Source organism: Rutidosis leptorrhynchoides, chromosome 7 (assembly GCF_046630445.1).
Source record: "Rutidosis leptorrhynchoides isolate AG116_Rl617_1_P2 chromosome 7, CSIRO_AGI_Rlap_v1, whole genome shotgun sequence".
Taxonomy (NCBI): Eukaryota; Viridiplantae; Streptophyta; class Magnoliopsida; order Asterales; family Asteraceae; genus Rutidosis; species Rutidosis leptorrhynchoides.
Window position 1 is genome coordinate 282,951,632 of NC_092339.1, and position 26,701 is coordinate 282,978,332.

Sequence of the window (26,701 nt, forward strand, 5' to 3'; positions counted from 1 at the left end):
AAATATAGTAAAAGTCTGCCTAACGATAGCATCAAAATGTTCGGTAAAATAACTAAAAATTGTGACGACTCAGAAATTTCCGACTAAATTTAAACTTTATCTTTATATTATTCTGACACGATAAGCAATGTTTATTAAGTTAAATCTCAAGGATTTTAAACTATGTTTATACATTCATTTAAACCTCGACCAAATTCCAATGATTCACGAACTATTAAATGAACATATATGAATATGTATGTATATGTGTATATGTTATAAATTGAAAATGTCAACAAAGTATTTAAACGTATAATGCTTTATATGAACGTATTTTTTTCAATATGATTATCGACGAAATTAAAAAAAAATATATATTAAATGATTGAATTATCAGAAACATTGAATTATGATTACAAGTCTCTGTTGAGAGGTCCACTATGATTTGAGAAAATCTATTACTCTTAACGATATTCGGAATAATTTGTAAAGCTATTTATAAATTAAAATAAAAATTGTCATTTACGAAAGTTAGACAAAAGCTAGTGGCGAATTGGTTTCCATAATATTCTATTAATCTATTTTCAAACGTACAAAAACGTTTTCAGTTTAAAAAGAACTTTATTATTAAAACGTATATAACTTTTATAAATATCTAGAATCACTTTTGACAACTCATTACTTAACCAGTATAATAAATATAACGATATTTATATTTTATTTCATTAAATATATATAACGATTTAAATTAATATTATATATATTTATACGCGTATTATGCATACATAGTTTTTATACTTTTAGTATACTTTAACTTTACCTTTACTTTACTTTTACTTTACTTTAACTTTAATAATTCATTTTAATAATTCATACTTTAATAATTCACTTTAATAATTCATACTTTAATAATTCACTTTAATAATTCATACTTTAATAATTCATTTTAATAATTCATACTTTAATAATTCACTTTAATAATTCACTTTAATAATTCAAAAATCTATTATAAATAGAATTCAATAGGTTTCATTATTTCATAGAAACTTGAAAATATATTTCTCTAAACTCTCTCAATCGATTTACATATATATATATATATATATATATATATATATATTTTTTGCTCTGTATTATTTCAAGATATTATTAGTATACATAAAATATTACGACGGAGTGATGTTCGAGTGATTTCAAAATAGTTTTTTGAATGAGTCGAAGTTAAGGAAATTATGGGTTATAGCTATGGAGGTGATGGGTATGGTTCATGGGTATGCTCGTGAGGTCAATCTAGTGTTTATCATCTCTGTTGCGTCTACGTACTTTCCTGCAATATTGAATCTCAATATTGATACGTGAGCACTCATAACTTAACTTTTATATATCAATAGTGTATCCCTGACTAGTGCTCGAGTATATAGGATTATGCATGCTTGTACATTCGATATTGTCCTTAGATAGGTTTGTTGAATCCTGAATTAGATACATATGCTACTAAGATAGGGTATATGATATGCATGTCATTGAAAAGCTAGCGAAAAATTAAGAACTTTTCATTTAGATATCGAATGGTTTCGATGAACGGATTAGAAGTTATAGTCAACTGAATTTAGTATTATTGTTAAAATGATTATTATTACTATCGTCGTTATTATTTTAATAGAAATATCATTGTTATTATAAAATATCATTATTACTATTATGTTAGTATTATCATTTTATCATAATACCATTTTTAGTAAATATAAATATTGTTATTTTTTATAGAATAATAATAATTTTTATTACAAAATAATACAACTTTTACTTATTATTATTATGATCAATATTATTTTATCAAATAAATAGGGGATACAAAGATATTTTTCACCACGCGTAATATAATTACATTAATAATACTTACCACTATAGTTTTACGATATTAAGTGAACTTTATAAATTTTACTACTTAAGATATATAAAAGTATATTTTATCATATATAAACGTTAATATAAATTTTTATTAATAAATGACTTTTATTATTATAAAATCTAATAAATATATTTAAATATATAAAACGACTATAGTTAAGCTATATAATAAACACGTATAAATTTTAGAAGTCATTTTGGGTCAAGTTGACTTTTGTTGACTTTTGCATATTAGTCTCGAGCATTAGGATTGTGGTACACTATGACTTGACCAAAAATTGTTAGACAAATATTGACCAACATATAAATATATATAATTAATATAGGTTCGTGAATCCGAGGCCAACCTTGCACTTGTTAAATGACGTTATATGTATTTTTACTACGAAATACAGTATGGTGAGTTTCATTTGCTCCCTTTTATATATATTTTTGGGACTGAGAATACATGCGCTGTTTTTATAAATGTTTTACGAAATAGACACAAGTACTAAAACTAATTCTACGTGGGTTTAAACCAGAAATATACCCTTAGCTTGGTAACATTAAACTACTTGTCTATGTACGGTAGGCACGAATCCTAAAGATAGATCTATTGGGCCTGACAAACCCCATCCTGACTATGGGATGCTTTAGTACTTCGAGGTTATTTTAAACACACCTGATCTGGTGTACTTTAGAGGGTAAAACATGAACGTTAAGGCTTGTTACCGGGTGCCTACGACTTATAGAATACTTTTATACACTTGCGAGTGTACATATATATTTATAAACGGAAATCTTGTGGTCTATTAATATATTGAAATGATTGTTATGATAAACCTATGAACTCACCAACCTTTTGGTTGACACTTTAAAGCATGTTTATTCTCAGGTATTAAATAAATCTTCCGCTGTGCATTAGCTCATTTTAAGGATATTACTTGGAGTCATTCATGGCATATTTTGAAAGACGTTGCATTCGAGTCATTGAGTTCATCAAGATGATTATTATTATGTCAATTATATTTGGATGTATTATGAAATGGTGTGCATGCCATCAACTTTTGTTGTAAAGAAAGTTTGTCTTTTAAAAACGAATGCAATGTTTGTAAAATGTATCATATAGAGGTCAAATACCTCGCGATGTAATCAACTATTGTGAATCGTTTATAATGTATATGAACGGGTCCTTTCAGTTGGTATCAGAGCAGTGGTCTTAGCGAACCAGGTCTGCATTAGTGTGTCTAACTGATAGTCGTTAGGATGCATTAGTGAGCCTGGACTTCGACCGTGTCTGCATGTCAAAAGTTTTGCTTATCATTTTTGTCGGAAATTGCCTGCTTATCATTCTTAGTCTAGACACGTCTTACTGCATTGATTGCATGAATAGTGTATAGACAAAATTCATATCTTAGCGTATCTACTAATCCATATCTTAGCATATCTGTTACTGTAAACTTTTCCTGACATATCCCGTAAATTCCTCCGTAATCTACGAAATCTTTTACGCTATATATATATTGATATTCTATGTAATTAGAATACCACCCGATAGACGAAAAATCATTTCATATCGAAAAATCCTTTATTTAATCGAATGAAATGGAATTCGTCATTAGTTCAAGTCCCTCGAATTCCGATATGGAATCCCACTCAAGCTCCGAAAGCAGTGTGACCGGAATGGATCAACCAATTAGCCATCATCTATTCTGGATGAATTGGGGATAGGTTCGTAGCCTCCTCAATAATTGGAGACAAGAAGAAGGTGATCCCTTCCATCCACCACATTGCCCTCTTGGCGATGAACCTGAAGCACTTACCGGCGAACCGGTCTGAAACACCATTTTCTCTCTCATTTCCAGAGTATCTCGTCTCGATTATATACTACATCAAATTCTAGATTTTATTTATCCGCTCGTCCGAACCGACAATCACCCCGGTGTAATAGAAGAAGTCAACGCGCTTCACGCTCGAGTAGTGGATTTAGAGAATATGGTGCAAGGGTTACAAACACCAACAAATAACGAAGTATTAATTCATCATTTCAATTTTATTGAATAAATACTCCGTAAAAGTTATGTAATTTCTAGTCTTTAGGGATTATTCAGTTCTAGTTTCAACCGTAAATCAAATGAGTTTAATTTAATATTAACTCATTAAATCTATGTTACATCTAAAGAAAATATGCACATATATATTTTCATAAAGACTGTAATAAAATTCTGTTGTACAAAATATTAATTGTGAAATTTTTTTTTAACGGGTAGGTAATGTTGGGATTTAACAAGTTCATAATATACTTAAACCATTTTAAGAATTAAGAAAGCGGAAGCATGTTAATTACCAATTTTAGTCTTGTTAAACTTTAACCAATTAAAGTTAAATCCCAATTAGGATCAAGTTGTGAAATATACTTACAAACTATAAGATAGATAAGAGATTATACCTTCTCCAAGCTATGTAGTTGATGATGAAGATGATGATGAAGAATAGAGCTTCAAATGGATGAAACCTCAAGTAGTTATACCCCAAACTTATGCACCAACACCTAGCCTTAGTTAGGATTTACTTGCACTTGAATATTGCTTGCAAAAAAAATAAAAGAACACCTTACACTCTCACAAAGGCCACAGCCTGCTCAGCAGAAAATGAGAGAGTTTGATGCAGTTTTTTTTGCTTGTTTTGATGTGTATGCATATGTTGTGAAGTCTCCAAGAAGTCTTGGTTCATATGCTTAAGGAATATGTGGAAGTAACCACTTAAAGCCTAGTCAAATGCATGCTAGTTTAAGGCTCCAATGCCACTTCCAATTTTGTTTTATATTATTAGTTTTATAAAAGTTAGATTTTATAAAACTAATTTATAAAACTTCTATATAATTTTTATGTACATTTTTATTATATAAAACCCATTTATATAAAATGTAACATAAATTTATTAATTATTTAACCTATAAATAATTAAATCCAAATTATATAAATTATTTCATAATATATATACACACATCAAGTAATATTTAAGAAAATCATTTTTCTTAAGTTTCAAGTGACGCGTATTTAATCAATGATCCAATCGTTAAGATTAAATATGTATAAGGTGTCGGTAAGTTTGTTATTGGGCATGACCTGACTTGGATCATAACACATTAGCCACATTAATTTAATATGTCTCTCGGGCATACGAAATACCTTCAATCTCCCACTTGCGTGAGAAACAGAAGAAATTAATGCAAGTGATGGATACCACCTAACGACCGTCCATCACCCCCAATATGTTATGACTTAGTGCCATTCAATAACATCATCCCTTTTGAGTTCCCATCTCGAATATGATTAGGTGAATCTTTCATTTATCCTTTCATCCTAGATGTCATGTTAAATCCAAGAGACATAGAATGATCACTCTCTTTTAGATTTAACTTTATCAGGCCTTAGACATCTGACTCTCAACGAATAAGAGGGACAAATTCCATCTTTACTACATACGTCCTAAATATGTACCTTGCATTGTACCTGAGCTCTTCCTTATGAACTACCATATTTCAGAATAGCGAAGGAAAGAATCAAGGCACAATACTTGGTAAATATCTGAACTCAATATGTATCTCAGGTCAGAGGATACAATGATATTCGCCTTTACTCAAGATTACATGTGATCAACCACAAAGGCTCCATTTAGCAAATCTTGAGGGCGGGTCTTCCAATATTTGCATCCCACAAATATCTATGAACCTTGGTAGCAACCTTGCCCCACATTCAGTCCGTGAATGTATACCAATCCAAGTTCATAATAGTCTAAACCTCACACTTGTTCCCACGAATGTGATCGACTACGGAATTTAGAATAATTACTTATTCATGGATAAAATATGCAAAATAGGAACATGACTCAAAATAAATTAATACCATAATTATATTAATGAGTTTGAACAATTTCGTTCCGTTACAATACTTAAAACAGATCATGACCAATCACTAGAATATCGAAGCCCTAATGCACAAACATGTCCTGTATGTTTTGATCCATGTAAGAGCTTCGTGAGAGGATCCGCTATATTAAGATCTGTGTGAACTTTGCGAATACATATCTTTCCCTTTTCAACTTCATCCCTTATGTAGTTAAATCTCCGCTCAATGTGACGGGTCTTTTGGTGAGCACGAGGTTCTTTGATTTGAGCAATCGCACCCTCGTTGTCACAAAAGATCTCAAGAGGGTCCTGAATGGAAGGGACTACTCCTAAGTCGTCGATGAATTTCTTCATCCATGCAGCTTCCGGAGCTGCCAATGAGGCGGCAATGTACTCCGACTCTGTAGTGGATAAAGCAACAACATCCTGTTTTGAACTCTTCCAAGAGACCGCACCTCTATTTAATGTGAAGACATAACCGGATTGTGATCGAGAATCATCACGATCAGTTTGGAAACTCGCGTCCACGTAACCTTTCACAGCGAGCTCCTTCTCACCAGACCCATATATTAGAAACATATCCTTAGTCCTCCTAAGGTATTTCAATATACTTTTAACAGCAATCCAATGACTGTTTCCTGGGTTATTCTGGTATCTACTTGTCAGGCTAAGAGCGCATGACATATCCGGTCTAGTGCATATCATTGCATACATGATTGACCCAATAGCAGACGCATATGGGACTTTCTTCATTCTTTCTTGTTCATCTTTTGTGGTGGGACACTGAGATGAACTAAGGAGCGTTCCTCTTTGAATAGGTACCAAACCTTTCTTAGAGTTCTCCATCTTGAACCTTTTCAAGATCTTTTCAATGTATGCACTTTGATTCAAACCTATCAATTTCTTAGATCTATCCCTGTAGATCCTAATCCCCAAAATGTATTGTGCTTCTTCAAGATCCTTAATGGAGAAGCAGCCTTTTAGCCAAGTTTTAACTCCTTGCATTGACGGGATATCATTCCCAAATAATAATATATCATCCACATATAATACAAGGAACATGATAGTGCTCCCACTAGCTTTCTTGTATACACAAGCTTCATCACCATTTTTAATGAAGCCAAATTTCTTGGCTTCCTCATTAAAACGATGATTCCACATTCTAGATGCTTGTTTCAATCCGTAGATTGACTTCTTTAACTTACATACTTTGTTAGGATGTTTTGGATCGACAAAACCTTCAGGTTGAACCATATAGACATCTTCCTCAAGATATCCATTTAGGAAAGCGGTCTTGACATCCATTTGCCATATTTCATAATCATAATAAGCAGCAATGGCAAATAATATCCTAATAGACTTTAGCATTGCCACAGGCGAAAAGGTTTCATCATAGTCAATCCCTTGAGTTTGAGTGAAACCTTTTGCTACAAGTCTAGCTTTATATGTATTTAAGTTTCCATGCATGTCGGTTTTCATCTTGAAAATCCATTTACAATCAACTAACTTGGAGCTAGTAGGTTGTACAACTAATTCCCAAACTTGGTTGTCATACATAGATTGCATCTCAGCGTTCATGGCTTTCTGCCATTTATCTTTATCAATCCTTGATAAAGCATCTTGGTAGTTTGTTAGTTCATCCAAATCAACCACATAGCAATCATCTATGAGAAACCCATATCTCTCAGGAGGATTACTAATCCTACCAGATCTGCGAACGTCTTGTGTATTTTGATCATCCATTTGATCACTCTGAACATTTTCATGTTGAGTGCTAGTGTCAGCCAATTGTGTATCATCTACTTGATCTTGAACCTCCTCAAGATCTATCTTCCTTTCACTATTTCCTTCCATTAGGAACTTAGTTTCAAGGAATTCCGCCTTCCGAGCAACAAATACTTTCTGCTCGGATGGATCATAGAAATAATATCCCATATCATCCTTGGGATATCCTATGAAGATACACTTCGTGGATCGAGCATTCAACTTATTAGGGACGTAACACTTAGGGTAAGCTTCACATCCCCATACCTTTAAGTATGATAGAGATGGAGGTTTTCCAAACCACATCTCATGAGGTGTTCGTTCCACTTTCTTGGTTGGGGCTATATTTAAAATACGAGCCGCGGAGCATAGACAATAACCCCAAAATGACAGAGGTAACGAGCTTCTAGCCATCATAGATCGAACCATATCCATTAGGGTTCGGTTTCTCCTTTCGGAAACTCCATTCAGTTGGGGTGTTCTAGGAGGAGTGAGTTGCGAGATAATCCCACAACTTCTAAGATGATCTTGGAAAGCATCGCTTAGGTATTCACCTCCTCTATCGGTACGAAGTACCTTGATTGTCTTATTGAGTTGATTTTGTACTTCATTTTGATACTCTTTGAATGCTTCAAAAGTTTCGTCCTTATGTTTTAACAAGTAGACATATTCGAAATGGCTGAAGTCATCAATGAAAGTAACGAAGTATCTTTCACCATTCTTAGTTATGATCTTAAAGGGTCCACATACATCCGAATGTATTAATCCTAATAAGTCCTTAGCCCTTTCATAGGTCCCTTTGAAAGGTGCTTTAGTCATTTTGCCTTGTAAACAAGACTCACATACATCAAACGAGTCTAGTTCATTTGATTTCAAAAGTCCATTCTTTTGAAGTGTATGCATTCGGTTCTTGTTTATGTGACCAAGGCGACAATGCCATAAGTAGGAATCACTCAAATCCATTTTGAGTTTCTTGGTGCTAGTATGGTATATTGAGCTACTAGATGATGTGTCATCATGAACCAATTCATAAATTCCATTTGAAGGCGAAGCCTTAAAATAGAATAAATTATCTAAATAAACGTGGATATCATCATTAACAAAATTAAGATAAAAACCACATTGTTTTAAACGGGAAACTGAAATAATGTTTCGACATAAATCCGGTGCATACAAAACATTGTTCAAAATAAGTTCCAAACCACTTGGAAGCTTTAATACAAAGTCTCCTTGAGCCTTCACTTGCACTTTGGCTCCATTACCCATAAAGAGACTTGATGTTCCCGCTTGCTTGCTACTTCTTTTGAACCCCTGCAAAGAATTGCAAATGTGAGTTCCACATCCAGTGTCTAATACCCATGTATTAGAAGAAGTAATACTAAGCTCTATATATACCATATATATATTACCTGAGGTTTGTCCCGCATCCCTCTTTTCCTTCAACTCCTTAAGGTAGACCGGGCAGTTGCGTTTCCAGTGACCCATTTCACCGCAACCGAAGCACGAGTCTTCCTTGGGGTTTGCTTTTCCGGCAACCTTTTGCTTCTTGTTCTTGTTTTTGGTTGGGGTAACCATCCTCCCCTTTCCCTTGCCTTGATGGACAGGTCCTTTCCTCTTAGCCACCTTTGGCTTAGAGGTGTTATTACCTTTGGACCCACCATCATTGACCATTAGCACGGGTAAAGCCCTCTTACCCATGCTAGTTTCCGCCGTTCTAAGCATGCCATGAATTTCGCCAATGGTCTTATCCATCCCATTCATATTGTAATTAATTACAAATTGGTCAAACCTCTTTGACAAGGAGTTTAGGATAAGATCTGTGGCTAGCTCATTAGATATGTTGAGATTAAGACGGTTTGCGCGATCAATGAGGCTCGAACGGTCTCGAAGCGCTCGACACGTGCTTGTTGAAGGAACATCTCCTTCAATTGCGTGATCATGTCGTATGCAGTATGATGCTCGAAATCCTTTTGGAGTTCGGGTATCATAGTCCCAAGCATTAGGCAAGCGACTTGCACTTAATCGGCACAATACTTATCCCAATAAGCCATGCCTTCCGTATCATCCTCGTCGGGTTGATAGGGAATGGGGTCTTCCAACACATACGCCTTATCCTCAAGTTTGAGGACAATCCTAAGATTGCGGAACCAATCCATAAAGTTCGTATGGTTGAGTTTGTCTTTCTCGAGAAGAGACCTTAACGATAGGTTGTTCAAGTTAATAGGTGTGTTTTGCATGTTGTTGTTATTGGCGGCCATCTACAAAATTTAACAAAGTTCATTTAAGTATCGATTTTAAATTTAATAAACAATACACTTTAAATATTAATTGACTTATTAAATATTAGAATCTAACGGTAAATCAAATTTTGGTTAGGTGACCTTTATCCCGTTATTTGATTTAGCTAGGTAGTCATTTATATGACAATTGCAATCCTTTTACAACTTCTAAATTATGGGATCATGCAATCCTTTTGCATGGCATATTTATCCCATCAACGCCTATTTGTTCCTCATGCTTCGGTGACCCTAAGTTCTTGATTCCCAAATCAAGTCGTCCTACTTGTGTAAACATGTAAAATTAACATACAAGTGGTTAGGTGACCTTTATCCCACAAGCATGCGAATTTTACCTTAACCATATTAGTTAGCTCATAACGGTTAGGTGACCTTTATCCCATTATGAGTTCCCTACTATGTTTAAGTGTCCCACAAAAGGATGGCGTTAAACTTGTTTACCTTGTCGATTAAGGGATTTTAAGTTTTCGTTAATTCTAGTTTAAGAAAACATTTATGCCATACACCAACATGCATTTAGTGTATGGTTCATTTGAAATCCATTTTCAAGTCTTGTAATTTTAGCCAATTACTTGATATAAACCATTTTATATATATATGATCCTTATCATGTTCTTAATAACCGATTATTAATGTCCTTTTAGCCATTTTTAATTTAACCATTTAAACTGACGTTTTGCATGTCGTTAATAATGTTATAATTTAACCAATTAAATTACCATTTTCTAGTTGTCGACTTGTGTGATTAACTTGTAGCATACAAACATACAATCCACATAATCATACAAAACAACCAAGCATGCAAAACAACATGTTCACAATCAAGCCTTTTGGTAAGCATTTTGTTTAGCAGAAAACAAAATGCCACCGGGTAAAGGGTAATTACACAAAGTAGGAGATTTCAAATCTCCCACTTACCTTGCATCCAAATGCTTCTTCATGTGTTCTTCAAGTCTTCATCATTCTTCATCATTTTACAAAATATATCCTAATACATTTTGTCTAAAAAATGAAATTACAACCTAATCTATTTTACATACCAAATATAAAATAAATTACATAACCAAATGAATTATTACATGCCAAATGAATAAATATTATTACAAACCAATTGAATAAATATCAATCAACCATGCATGCAACCAAACACAAGGTCAAGGCTTAGATTGTGAACTTTAACTACATAAGAGATAGGCAATACAGAATCACAAGTGATTGGCAGTACAGAATCACAAGTGATTGGCAGTACAGAATCACAAGTGATCGGCAGTACAGAATCACAAGTGATCGGCAGTACAGAATCACAAGTGATTGGCAGTACAGAATCACAAGTGATCGGCAGTACAGAATCACAAGTGATTGCCAGTACAGAATCACAAGTGATTGACAATACAGAATGCAGAATCACAAGTGATTTTGGCCAAAATGACAAACCACCCAAAACCTAAAATTTTACATTCTACTTCATGCATGTTCATAGAATGAAAAATTATAGTGGGTTTAATAAATCATCTCGAAGCATATTCCATCAGCTTCGGCTCTAGATACCATTGTTGGGATTTAACAAGTTCATAATATACTTAAACCATTTTAAGAATTAAGAAAGCGGAAGCATGTTAATTACCAATTTTAGACTTGTTAAACTTTAACCAATTAAAGTTAAATCCCAATTAGGATCAAGTTGTGAAATATACTTACAAACTACAAGATAGATAAGAGATTATACCTTCTCCAAGCTATGTAGTTGATGATGAAGATGATGATGAAGAATAGAGCTTCAAATGGATGAAACCTCAAGTAGTTATACCCCAAACTTATGCACCAACACCTAGCCTTAGTTAGGATTTACTTGCACTTGAATATTGCTTGCAAAAAAAAAAATAAAAGAACACCTTACACTCTCACAAAGGCCACAGCCTGCTCAGCAGAAAATGAGAGAGTTTGATGCAGTTTTTTTTTTTGCTTGTTTTGATGTGTATGCATGTGTTGTGAAGTCTCCAAGAAGTCTTGGTTCATATGCTTAAGGAATATGTGGAAGTAACCACTTAAATCCTAGTCAAATGCATGCTAGTTTAAGGCTCCAATGCCACTTCCAATTTTGTTTTATATTATTAGTTTTATAAAAGTTAGATTTTATAAAACTAATTTATAAAACTTCTATATAATTTTTATGTACATTTTTATTATATAAAACCCATTTATATAAAATGTAACATAAATTTATTAATTATTTAACCTATAAATAATTAAATCCAAATTATATAAATTATTCCATAATATATATATACACATCAAGTAATATTTAAGAAAACCATTTTTCTTAAGTTTCAAGTGATGCGTATTTAATCAATGATCCAATCGTTAAGATTAAATACGTATAAGGTGTCGGTAAGTTTGTTATTGGGTATGACCCGACTTGGATTATAAAACATTAGCCACATTAATTTAATATGTCTCTCGGGCATACGAAATACCTTCAGGTAATACCCGAGAGATATATAAATTCACAATTAATATGTTACATTTTTCGAATCTGATTAAGCAAATCATCAACTATACTCCCAAAATCTCACAACAATATACATTCTTGTATAGTAATCAAAACAACCATTCTCACCCAAATTTGATTACGCATTCTGATTTTGACAAATCAAAATCCAAGTCATGATTTAACAGAAGACATCACTCTTAGATTCCTACATCTTTCAAAGCTATACTTTGACTTCAAAACTGTGTTAGAACATCATATGTATATTAATGATTACAAACTGTGTTCAAACTCTCCGAAGTTTTCGAATACACTTCAAACAATGAACAATCGAGATGATGATCCAACTACATATTACCCACATTTATGTACCTAAAAAGCTCTCGAAGCCAAAGTCGTAGTTCGACGCGTATCCGTGTCAGACCCTTTGGCATTTATTAGCTAAAATGACTTTTCAATTCCTTTTCAAAGTAGACAGTTTTGTCACAGCTCCAGCAAGTCAACTTCGACTTTTCAATCGGACTAGTCTTATTATAACCTCGATAGATACGTTGCCCTTTCGTCATCGTTACTGGGGACCTTTCATATCTCGCCACCTTAGCAATAAACTTACCGACAACTTCAATTATCTTTGACTTTTCGAAAAATCATTATATTTATTGAAATCACATCATTTACTCATTCGCATCTTGTAACGAGAATTGTCATACGAATCATCGGAAAACAGTAACCAGTATTTTGAAATCTCGCAGCATGTCTACGCCAACAGTTATATGTGTACGTAAAACGTCTATCTCATGGACTTACATACTTTGAATGTGAAGTTCTGAAAAATATTTTGAACTGCAAACTAGTTCTTGAAATGCTGACGAAGCATCAAAAACTGTAAATGATCTTAACAGTAAAAAGTTTGATGACAAAGAATAGTAAGGTGGTAAAGCTGAGAAAAAGAGAAGGTTTGGAACTGAAAAATGGATTGAACAAACTATGAAGGAGGCTGTGGACAAATCACAAAGACTAAATCTGCCTTCAAAGAATCCAAATGATTCAGTTCCTGCTAAAGTCATTAACGAATACCTTACTCTTTATTCTAAACCTTTACAGACAAATCTTCATCAACATCCATCAATATTAGAAATTCTAAGATATTATCATATCTTTCATTATAAATATCCGTGATATTTCTGAAGATATTTTCACAACTAATCTTATCTGAAGTCATTTATCTCTTTGCGCTATCAGTGTTACATCATATAAGAAACTATTAGTTTCTATATTCTATAAACTTTCGAGTTTAAATTATGAATGTTTTGAAGTAGTGTTGGGAACTGAAGCATGAGTTAGTATAATATAATGACACTTGATCAACGTGATTATATTACAGTAAGTCATGCTGAGTTTCTAATGGGACATGACGATTCACAGACCATGCCGTCATCATGTTCCATGTTACACGACTCTTGAATTCTATTTAATCTCTAAAAATATCAAGAATATATTTTCTTGATGATTCGGTCTTTTCAGGGTATTCTGGTAAATTAACAAATCAAGATCGTGCCATTACCATTTCCTTCTTAGAACATTAACTATGTTCATTCTGAAATTCATATCTACGAATACTGGACCATTACAAACGTTGCTTAATCGCAAGAAGAAGAAACGAAAGGACAAAACTCCAAAATAGAAATTGGAGTATAAATCGCAGCAAATAGAAGGGAGCATTAACTATGGATGTCAATGATTATAGAAGACAAAAGCAGGGGCTTTGAAATATAAGGGAAGATATAAAACCCAACAACCACCCAAAAATTATAAACCGAATATATCGATGCATATGGCAATATAAAGACACGGAAGAACTAAAAACACTATAAAACCGAGAGTATAGTAGAAGTAAATAGATTCTTCTGGAGGCAGATGAAAAAGAAGAATGACAGATATGAAAGTGAGGAGTATATCGAGAATCAGTACTGGATGAAGCATATTGACAAATACTTTAAAATATGAGTTGAGGGAGAAAGAATAGAAGGTGTGAGTTGTAAGGAAACGAAGGAGGTGGATTTATAGTGAAATACCCGACAGAGAAATCAAGATGGATTATCGTATTAATTCGAAGAGAATCATAATCTCCTTAATCACCGAAGCATCAAATCCAACAAAGATTACAAAGATTTTCTTTAAATTCGGAGATCAATTGTGATGACGTCAAAAGATATGACGAATCACTATAATCTTATTTCCTTCATTTACGATAACTTCCCTCATACGCTTCGAGTAATCGAATTATTTTATCCATACTTCTTAGACATGATAAAACTTCATAATCGTTACGTCATAATAACATTCTCACTGTTAGCCATAACGACCTCTATCAAATTTCGGGGAGGAAATTTCTTTAACGGGTAGGTTCTGTGATGACCCGGAAATTTCCGACTAAATTTAAACTTTATCTTTATATTATTCTGACACGATAAGCAATGTTTATTAAGTTAAATCTCAAGGATTTTAAATTATGTTTATACATTCATTTAAACCTCGACCAAATTCCAATGATTCACGAACTATTAAATGAACATATATGAATATGTATGTATATGTGTATATGTTATAAATTGAAAATGTCAACAAAGTATTTAAACGTATAATGCTTTATATGAACGTATTTTTTTCAATATGATTATTGACGAAATTAAAAAATATATATATTAAATGATTGTATTATCAGAAACATTGAATTATGATAACAAGTCTCTGTTGAGAGGTCCACTATGATTTGAGAAAATCTATTACTCTTAACGATATTCGGAATAATTTGTAAAGCTATTTATAAATTAAAATAAAAATTATCATTTACGAAAGTTAGACAAAAGCTAGTGGCGAATTGGTTTAAATAATATTCTATTAATCTATTTTCAAACGTACAAAAACGTTTTCAGTTTAAAAAGAACTTTATTATTAAAACGTATATAACTTTTATAAATATCTAGAATCACTTTTGACAACTCATTACTTAACCAGTATAATAAATATAACGATATTTATATTTAATTTCATTAAATATATATAACGATTTAAATTAATATTATATATATTTATACGCGTATTATGCATACATAGTTTTTATACTTTTAGTATACTTTAACTTTACCTTTACTTTACTTTTACTTTACTTTAACTTTAATAATTCACTTTAATAATTCATACTTTAATAATTCACTTTAATAATTCATACTTTAATAATTCACTTTAATAATTCATACTTTAATAATTCATACTTTAATAATTCACTTTAATAATTCACTTTAATAATTCAAAAATCTATTATAAATAGAATTCAATAGGTTTTATTATTTCATAGAAACTTGAAAATATATTTCTCTAAACTCTCTCAATCGATTTACATATATATATATATATATATATATATATATATATATATATATATATATATATATATATATATATATATATATATATATATATATATATATATATATATATATATATATATTGCTCTGTATTATTTCAAGATATTATTAGTATACATAAAATATTACGACGGAGTGATGTTCGAGTGATTTCAAAATAGTTTTTTGAATGAGTCGAAGTTAAGGAAATTATGGGTTATAGCTATGGAGGTGATGGGTATGGTTCATGGGTATGCTCGTGAGGTCAATCTAGTGTTTATCATCTCTGTTGGGTCTACGTACTTTCCTGCAATATTGAATCTCAATATTGATACGTGAGCACTCATAACTTAACTTTTATATATCAATAGTGTATCCCTGACTAGTGCTCGAGTATATAGGATTATGCATGCTTGTACATTCGATATTGTCCTTAGATAGGTTTGTTGAATCCTGAATTAGATACATATGCTACTGAGATAGGGTATATGATATGCATGGCATTGAAAAGCTAGCGAAAAATTAAGAACTTTTCATTTAGGTATCGAATGGTTTCGATGAACGGATTAGAAGTTATAGTCAACTGAATTTTAGTATTATTGTTAAAATGATTATTATTACTATCGTCTTTATTATTTTAATAGAAATATCATTGTTATTATAAAATATCATTATTACTATTATGTTAGTATTATCATTTTATCATAATACCATTTTTAGTAAATATAAATATTGTTATTTTTTATAGAATAATAATAATTATTATTACAAAATAATACAACTTTTACTTATTATTATTATGATCAATATTATTTTATCAAATAAATAGGGGATACAAAGATATTTTTCACCACACGTAATATAATTACATTAATAATACTTACCACTATAGTTTTACGATATTAAGTGAACTTTATAAATTTTACTACTTAAGATATATAAAAGTATATTTTATCATATATAAACGTTAATATAAATTTTTATTAATAAATGACTTTTATTATTATAAAATCTAATAAATATATTTAAATATATAAAACGACTATAGTTAAGTTATATAATAAACACGTATAAATTTTAGAAGTCATTTTGGGTCAAGTTGACTTTTGTTGACTTTTGCATATTAGTCTCGAGCATTAGGATTGTGGTACACTATGACTTGACCAAAAATTGTTAGACAAATATTGACCAATATATAAATATATATAATTAATATAGGTTCGTGAATCCGAGGCCAACCTTGCACTTGTTAAATGACGTTATATGTATTTTTACTACGAAATACAGTATGGTGAGTTTCATTTGCTCCCTTTTATATATATTTTTGGGACTGAGAATACATGCGCTGTTTTTATAAATGTTTTACGAAATAGGCACAAGTACTAAAACTAATTCTACGTGGGTTTAAACTAGAAATATACCCTTAGCTTGGTAACATTAAACTACTTGTCTATGTACGGTAGGCGCGAATCCTAAAGATAGATCTATTGGGCCTGACAAACCCCATCCTGACTATGGGATGCTTTAGTACTTCGAGGTTATTTTAAACACACCTGATCTGGTGTACTTTAGAGGGTAAAACATGAACGTTAAGGCTTGTTACCGGGTGCCTACGACTTATAGAATACTTTTATACACTTGCGAGTGTACATATATATTTATAAACGGAAATCTTGTGGTCTATTAATATATTGAAATGATTGTTATGATAAACCTATGAACTCACCAACCTTTTGGTTGACACTTTAAAGCATGTTTATTCTCAGGTATTAAAGAAATCTTCGATGTGCATTAGCTATTTTTAAGGATATTACTTGGAGTCATTCATGGCATATTTTGAAAGACGTTGCATTCGAGTCATTGAGTTCATCAAGATTATTATTATGTCAATTATAGTTGGATGTATTATGAAATGGTGTGCATGCCGTCAACTTTCGTTGTAAAGAAAGTTTGTCTTTTAAAAACGAATGCAATGTTTGTAAAATGTATCATATAGAGGTCAAATACCTCGCGATGTAATCAACTATTGTGAATCGTTTATAATGTATATGAACGGGTCCTTTCAAAAATGCTCGGGCATATTATGAGTATTGAAATTAGAGATACCTTCCGATATTCGTAGAAATAATTGAATCCGCATACGAAAATGCCTTTTAAATATATGTGGCGGATAATCATGTAGTGACCCGAATTTTTCCATGTTTATATATATTAATTGAGATTGATATTTACATGATTAAATGTTTCCAACATGTTAAGCAATCAAACTTGTTAAGACTTGATTAATTGAAATATGTTTCATATAGACAATTGACCACCCAAGTTGACCGGTGATTCACGAACGTTAAAACTTGTAAAAACTATATGATGACATATATATGGATATATATATATAGTTAACATGATACTATGATAAGTAAACATATCATTAAGTATATTAACAATGAACTACATATGTAAAAACAAGACTACTAACTTAATGATTTTTAAACGAGACATATATGTAACGATTATCGTTGTAAAGACGTTTAATGTATATATATCATATTAAGAGATATTCATACATGATAATATCATGATAATATAATAATTTAAAATCTCATTTGATATTATAAACATTGGGTTAACAACATTTAACAAGATCGTTAACCTAAAGGTTTCAAAACAACACTTACATGTAACGACTAACGATGACTTAACGAATCAGTTAAAATGTATATACATGTAGTGTTTTAATATGTATTTATACACTTTTGGAAGACTTCAATACACTTATCAAAATACTTCTACTTAACAAAAATGCTTACAATTACATCCTCGTTCAGTTTCATCAACAATTCTACTCGTATGCACCCGTATTCATACTCGTACAATACACAGCTTTTAGATGTATGTACTATTGGTATATACACTCCAATGATCAGCTCTTAGCAGCCCATGTGAGTCACCTAACACATGTGGGAACCATCAGTTGGCAACTAGCAAGAAATATCTCATAAAATTACAAAAATATGAGTAATCATTCATGACTTATTTACATGAAAACAAAATTACATATCCTTTATATCTAATCCATACACCAACGACCAAAAACACCTACAAACACTTTCATTCTTCAATTTTCTTCATCTAATTGATCTCTCTCAAGTTCTATCTTCAAGTTCTAAGTGTTCTTCATATATTCTACAAGTTCTAGTTACATAAAATCAAGAATACTTTCAAGTTTGCTAGCTCATTTCCAATCTTGTAAGGTGATCATCCAACCTCAAGAAATCTTTGTTTCTTACAGTAGGTTATCATTCTAATACAAGGTAATAATCATATTCAAACTTTGGTTCAATTTCTATAACTATAACAATCTTATTTCAAGTGATGATCTTACTTGAACTTGTTTTCGTGTCATGATTCTGCTTCAAGAACTTCGAGCCATCCAAGGATCCATTGAAGCTAGATCCATTTTTCTCTTTTCCAGTAGGTTTATCCAAGGAACTTAAGGTAGTAATGATGTTCATAACATCATTCGATTCATACATATAAAGCTATCTTATTCGAAGGTTTAAACTTGTAATCACTAGAACATAGTTTAGTTAATTCTAAACTTGTTCGCAAACAAAAGTTAATCCTTCTAACTTGACTTTTAAAATCAACTAAACACATGTTCTATATCTATATGATATGCTAACTTAATGATTTAAAACCTGGAAACACGAAAAACACCGTAAAACCGGATTTACGCCGTCGTAGTAACACCGGGGGCTGTTTTGGGTTAGTTAATTAAAAACTATGATAAACTTTGATTTAAAAGTTGTTATTCTGAGAAAATGATTGTTATTATGAACATGAAACTATATCTAAAAATTATGGTTAAACTCAAAGTGGAAGTATGTTTTCTAAAATGGTCATCTAGACGTCGTTCTTTCGACTGAAATGACTACCTTTACAAAAACGACTTGTAACTTATTTTTCCGACTATAAACCTATACTTTTTCTGTTTAGATTCATAAAATAGAGTTCAATATGAAACCATAGCAATTTGATTCACTCAAAACGGATTTAAAATGAAGAAGTTATGGGTAAAACAAGATTGGATAATTTTTCTCATTTTAGCTACGTGAAAATTGGTAACAAATCTATTCCAACCATAACTTAATCAACTTGTATTATATATTATGTAATCTTGAGATACCATAGACACGTATACAATGTTTCGACCTATCATGTCGACACATCTATATATATTTCGGAACAACCATAGACACTCTATATGTGAATGTTGGAGTTAGCTATACAGGGTTGAGGTTGATTCCAAAATATATATAGTTTGAGTTGTGATCAATACTGAGATACGTATACTCTGGGTCGTGGATTGATTCAAGATAATATTTATCTATTTATTTCTGTACATCTAACTGTGGACAACTAGTTGTAGGTTACTAACGAGGACAGCTGACTTAATAAACTTAAAACATCAAAATATATTAAAAGTGTTGTAAATATATTTTGAACATACTTTGATATATATGTATATATTGTTATAGGTTCGTGAATCAACCAGTGGCCAAGTCTTACTTCCCGACAAAGTAAAAATCTGTGAAAGTGAGTTATAGTCCCACTTTTAAAATCTAATATTTTTGGGATGAGAATACATGCAGGTTTTATAAATGATTTACAAAATAGACACAAGTACGTGAAACTACATTCTATGGTTGAATTATCGAAATCGAATATGCCCCTTTTTATTAAGTCTGGTAATCTAAGAATTAGGGAACAGACACCCTAATTGACGCGAATCCTAAAGATAGATCTATTGGGCCTAACAAACCCCATCCAAAGTACCGGATGCTTTAGTACTTCGAAATTTATATCATATCCGAAGGGTGTCCCGGAATGATGGGGATATTCTTATATATGCATCTTGTTAATGTCGGTTACCAGGTGTTCACCATATGAATGATTTTTATCTCTATGTATGGGATGTATATTGAAATATGAAATCTTGTGGTCTATTATTATGATTTGATATATATAGGTTAAACCTATAACTCACCAACATTTTTGTTGACGTTTTAAGCATGTTTATTCTCAGGTGATTATTAAGAGCTTCCGCTATCGCATACTTAAATAAGGACGAGATTTGGAGTCCATGCTTGTATGATATTGTGTAAAAACTGCATTCAAGAAACTTATTTTGTTGTAACATATTTGTATTGTAAACCATTATGTAATGGTCGTGTGTAAACAGGATATTTTAGATTATCATTATTTGATAATCTACGTAAAGCTTTTTAAACCTTTATTGATGAAATAAAGGTTATGGTTTGTTTTAAAATGAATGCAGTCTTTGAAAAACGTCTCATATAGAGGTCAAAACCTCGCAACGAAATCAATTAATATGGAACGTTTTTAATCAATAAGAACGAGACATTTCAGTTGGTATTAGAGCGTTGGTCTTAGAGAACCAGAATTTTGCATTAGTGTGTCTTATCGAGTTTGTTAGGATGCATTAGTGAGTCTGGACTTCGACCGTGTTTACTTGAAAAATGATTTCTTAACAAATTTTGTTGGAAACTATATATTTTTAACATGTGAATATTATGTGATATATTAATCTCTTAACGCGTTTGATATTATGTGATAGATGTCTACCTCTAGAACAAGTCCCATTGACTCACCTAATAATAATGAAGAGTCAAATGTAAATTGGAATGATTCGTGGACTGATTCACAAGTTCCCGAAGAGGAACCGGAAGAAGAGTCGGAACCAGAAGAAGAATCGGAACCGGAAGAAGAATCGGAACCGGATGAAGAAATAGAACCGGTGGGGGAAATAATAAAACGGTTAAGTAAAAGAAAATCCTCAACCAACCGACCAAGGTTAATTATGGTCAATGGTGTTTCCGCTAAGGAAGCAAAATATTGGGACGATTACCAATTCTCCGATGAATCGGATTCTGACGAGAATTCCGATGATGTTATAGAAATTACCCCAACTGAATTTAAAAAGGCAAAAGAAAATAATAAGGGAAAGGGCATAAAAATAGAGAAATCTAATTCCAACCCCGATGAACTTTATATGTATCGTCAACCCCCGAAGTCCTTAAATTGTAACAATGACCCGGGAACCTCTAAACCACCAGGTTTTTCTAAACCAATGTGGATAACGACGGCTCGTATTAGGGGAACATCATATATCCCTAGAAACTTGGCAAAACGAACCAAAACTGAAGAAGAAGAAACAAGCGAGTCAGAATAAGATAGTTGTATTCGTGTGGTGTAATATATGTAATATAGTGTGCTTATGCTTTATGATATATGTAAAAATTGCTTGTATTAATAAGTATTTTTTTTATGAATCTAACTCTTGTCTATTTTACAGTATAAAAACACAAAATGGATAGACAACCCAATATTTTAAGAGACCTACCCGGAGACATGATTGATGAAATCTTGTCTAGAGTCGGTCAGAATTCTTCGGCACAACTATTTAAGGCGAGATCAGTTTGTAAGACATTCGAAGAACGTTCCAAGAATGCCTTGATTTATAAAAGGCTTTCGTTTGAAAGATGGGGGATATCACATTGGGAAATCCATAAGTTACGATGTGTTTACTTTGACGCATATATTGCGGGGAACCCAAATGCTATTTTACGCAATGGGTTAAGAAATTATTTTGACTCAATATATCCGAATATTGGACTTCGTGATTTAGAAAAAGCGGCTAACATGCAACATAAAGAAGCATGTTATGCTTACGGATTAGTAATGTTCGCTTCTCACCAAAGTGAGAACAAGAACATCGGGCTACAACTATTAATCAAAACGTTCCCACAAGTGACGGAGTCGGTAATTGGGGTAAGAAATGAGGTTTTTAGATTGTTACGGGACTGTTGGACATTACGTAACCCTCGTCCCTTTGACGACGTTACAACACACTGTCTTATCAACAGCCATAACGGTTATGTTCCACAAGACCAAGGATGGGAAGCAATCCTAGTAAAACCAGAATGCATGACTTGTTTCTGGACGTATGAATTACTTGTCTTTATTGCCTTTGCTGAACGACTTGTGTACTAGCTAGAATTATCTTCACAACCATCTTGTATCAAATTTATTGTGTGCTATATTTCATGCTATATGTAAAATAAGCGGTATTGTAAGTTTGTAAAATATTGTGTAAAAGTTTGAACGCGAAATATTATTATAATCAGTTTTTCATATAGAATTGTAGTAGTTGAATTGTATATTAGCTACTAAGTATGAACTTAACGGGTAGGTACTACCCGAATTTAAACTTATAAAATGCTAATATGAAGAAAAAGCTTTTATAAATGAGTTCATATTATGCTACGAAATACTATTAACTACTCTTAATATTCTGTATGATTAACTTGCTCCATTTGACTATTTTGAAGGAAATGGCACCGACTACTCGACACACCGTGAATATGAATGAAGAGGAATTCCGTACTTTTCTAGCTTCAAACATAGCCGCAGTACAGGCTGCGCTACATACCAATAATAACCTTGGATCTAGCAGTACAGGAAATCGTGTAGGATGCACCTACAAAGAATTCACTGCCTGCAAACCTTTGGAATTTGATGGAACTGAAGGACCGATCGGATTGAAACGGTGGACCGAGAAGGTCGAATCGGTGTTTGCCATAAGTAAGTGTACTGAAGAGGACAAAGTGAAGTACGCTACGCATACCTTCACAGGTTCTGCGTTAACATGGTGGAATACCTATCTAGAGCAAGTGGGACAAGACGATGCGTACGCACTACCGTGGTCAGCATTCAAGCACTTGATGAACGAGAAGTACCGTCCCAGAACCGAGGTCAATAAGCTCAAGACAGAACTTAGAGGGTTACGAACCCAAGGATTTGATATTACCACGTACGAAAGACGATTCACAGAATTGTGCCTATTGTGTCCGGGAGCATTCGAAGATGAGGAAGAGAAGATCGACGCGTTTGTGAAAGGATTACCGGAAAGAATCCAAGAAGATATAAGTTCACACGAGCCCGCCTCCATACAACAGGCATGTAGAATGGCTCACAAACTAGTGAACCAGATTGAAGAAAGAATTAAAGAACAGACTGCTGAAGAGGCCAATGTGAAGCAAGTCAAAAGAAAGTGGGAGGAAAACGGTGATAAGAATCACCAATACAACAACAACAGCAATTATAACAATAATCGCAACAACTATCCTAACAATCGCAACATCAATCGCAACTACAACAAACGGCCCAACAACAACAACAACAACAACAGCAACCACAACAATCATCTTAACAACAATAATAACCGCAACAACAACAACAATCAGAAACCGCTATGCCAAAGGTGTGAAAAGTATCACTCGGGGTTCTGCACCAAATTTTGAAACAAGTGTAAAAGAAATGGTCATAGCGCGGTGAAGTGTGATGTCTACGGACCAGGAGTTAACAGAACGAAAGGAACAAATGGTGTCGGAACGAGTAATGGCGGAGCAAGTAGTGTCGGAGCAAGTTATGCCAATGTAGTTTGTTATAAATGTGGAAGACCGGGCCACATTATTAGAAATTGCCCGAACCAGGAGAACACGAATGGACAAGGCCGCGGAAGAGTTTTCAATATTAATGTGGCAGAGGCACAGGAAGACCCGGAGCTTGTTACGGGTACGTTTCTTATTGACAATAAATCTGCTTACGTTTTATTTGATTCGGGTGCGGATAGAAGCTATATGAGTAGAGATTTTTGTGCTAAATTAAGTTGTCCATTGACGCCTTTGGATAGTAAATTTTTACTCGAATTAGCAAATGGTAAATTAATTTCAGTAGATAATATATGTCGGAATCGAGAAATTAAACTGGTTAGCGAAACATTTAAGATTGATTTGATACCAGTAGAGTTAGGGAGTTTTGATGTGATAATCGGTATGGACTGGTTGAAAGAAGTGAAAGCAGAGATCGTTTGTTACAAAAATGCAATTCGCATTATACGAGAAAAAGGAAAACCCTTAATGGTGTACGGAGAAAAGGGCAACACGAAGCTACATCTTATTAGTAATTTGAAGGCACAAAAACTAATAAGAAAAGGTTGCTATGCTGTTCTAGCACACGTCGAGAAAGTACAAACTGAAGAAAAGAGCATCAATGATGTTCCCATCGCAAAAGAATTTCCCGATGTATTTCCGAAAGAATTACCGGGATTACCCCCACATCGATCCGTTGAATTTCAAATAGATCTTGTACCAGGAGCTGCACCAATAGCTCGTGCTCTTTACAGACTAGCACCCAGCGAGATGAAAGAACTGCAAAGCCAATTACAAGAACTTTTAGAGCGTGGTTTCATTCGACCAAGCACATCACCGTGGGGAGCTCCTGTTTTGTTTGTCAAGAAGAAAGATGGTACATTCAGGTTGTGTATCGACTACCGAGAGTTGAACAAACTTACCATCAAGAACCGCTACCCACTACCGAGAATCGACGACTTATTTGATCAACTACAAGGCTCGTCTGTTTATTCAAAGATTGACTTACGTTCCGGGTATCATCAAATGCGGGTGAAAGAAGATGATATTCCAAAGACTTCTTTCAGAACACGTTACGGTCATTACGAGTTTATGGTCATGCCGTTTGGTTTAACTAATGCACCAGCTGTGTTCATGGACCTTATGAACCGAGTGTGTGGACCATACCTTGACAAGTTTGTCATCGTTTTCATTGATGACATACTTATTTACTCAAAGAATGACCAAGAACACGGTGAACATTTGAGAAAGGTGTTAGAAGTATTGAGGAAGGAAGAATTGTACGCTAAGTTTTCAAAGTGTGCATTTTGGTTGGAAGAAGTTCAATTCCTCGGTCACATAGTGAACAAAGAAGGTATTAAGGTGGATCCGGCAAAGATAGAAACTGTTGAAAAGTGGGAAACCCCGAAAACTCCGAAACACATACGCCAGTTTTTAGGACTAGCTGGTTACTATAGAAGGTTCATCCAAGACTTTTCCAGAATAGCAAAACCCTTGACTGCATTAACGCATAAAGGGAAGAAATTTGAATGGAATGATGAACAAGAGAAAGCGTTTCAGTTATTGAAGAAAAAGCTAACTACGGCACCTATATTGTCATTTCCAGAAGGGAATGATGATTTTGTGATTTATTGTGACGCATCAAAGCAAGGTCTCGGTTGTGTATTAATGCAACGAACGAAGGTGATTGCTTATGCGTCTAGACAATTGAAGATTCACGAACAAAATTATACGACGCATGATTTGGAATTAGGCGCGGTTGTTTTTGCATTAAAGACTTGGAGGCACTACTTATATGGGGTCAAAAGTATTATATATACCGACCACAAAAGTCTTCAACACATATTTAATCAGAAACAACTGAATATGAGGCAGCGTAGGTGGATTGAATTATTGAATGATTATGACTTTGAGATTCGTTACCACCCGGGGAAGGCAAATGTGGTAGCCGATGCCTTGAGCAGGAAGGACAGAGAACCCATTCGAGTAAAATCTATGAATATAATGATTCATAATAACCTTACTACTCAAATAAAGGAGGCGCAACAAGGAGTTTTAAAAGAGGGAAATTTAAAGGATGAAATACCCAAAGGATCGGAGAAGCATCTTAATATTCAGGAAGACAGAACCCGGTATAGGACTGAAAGGATTTGGGTACCAAAATTTGGAGATATGAGAGAAATGGTACTTAGAGAAGCTCATAAAACCAGATACTCAATACATCCTGGAACGGGGAAGATGTACAAGGATCTCAAGAAACATTTTTGGTGGCCGGGTATGAAAGCCGATGTTGCTAAATACGTAGGAGAATGTTTGACGTGTTCTAAGGTCAAAGCTGAGCATCAAAAACCATCAGGTCTACTTCAACAACCCGAAATCCCAGAATGGAAATGGGAAAACATTACCATGGATTTCATCACTAAATTGCCAAGGACTGCAAGTGGTTTTGATAC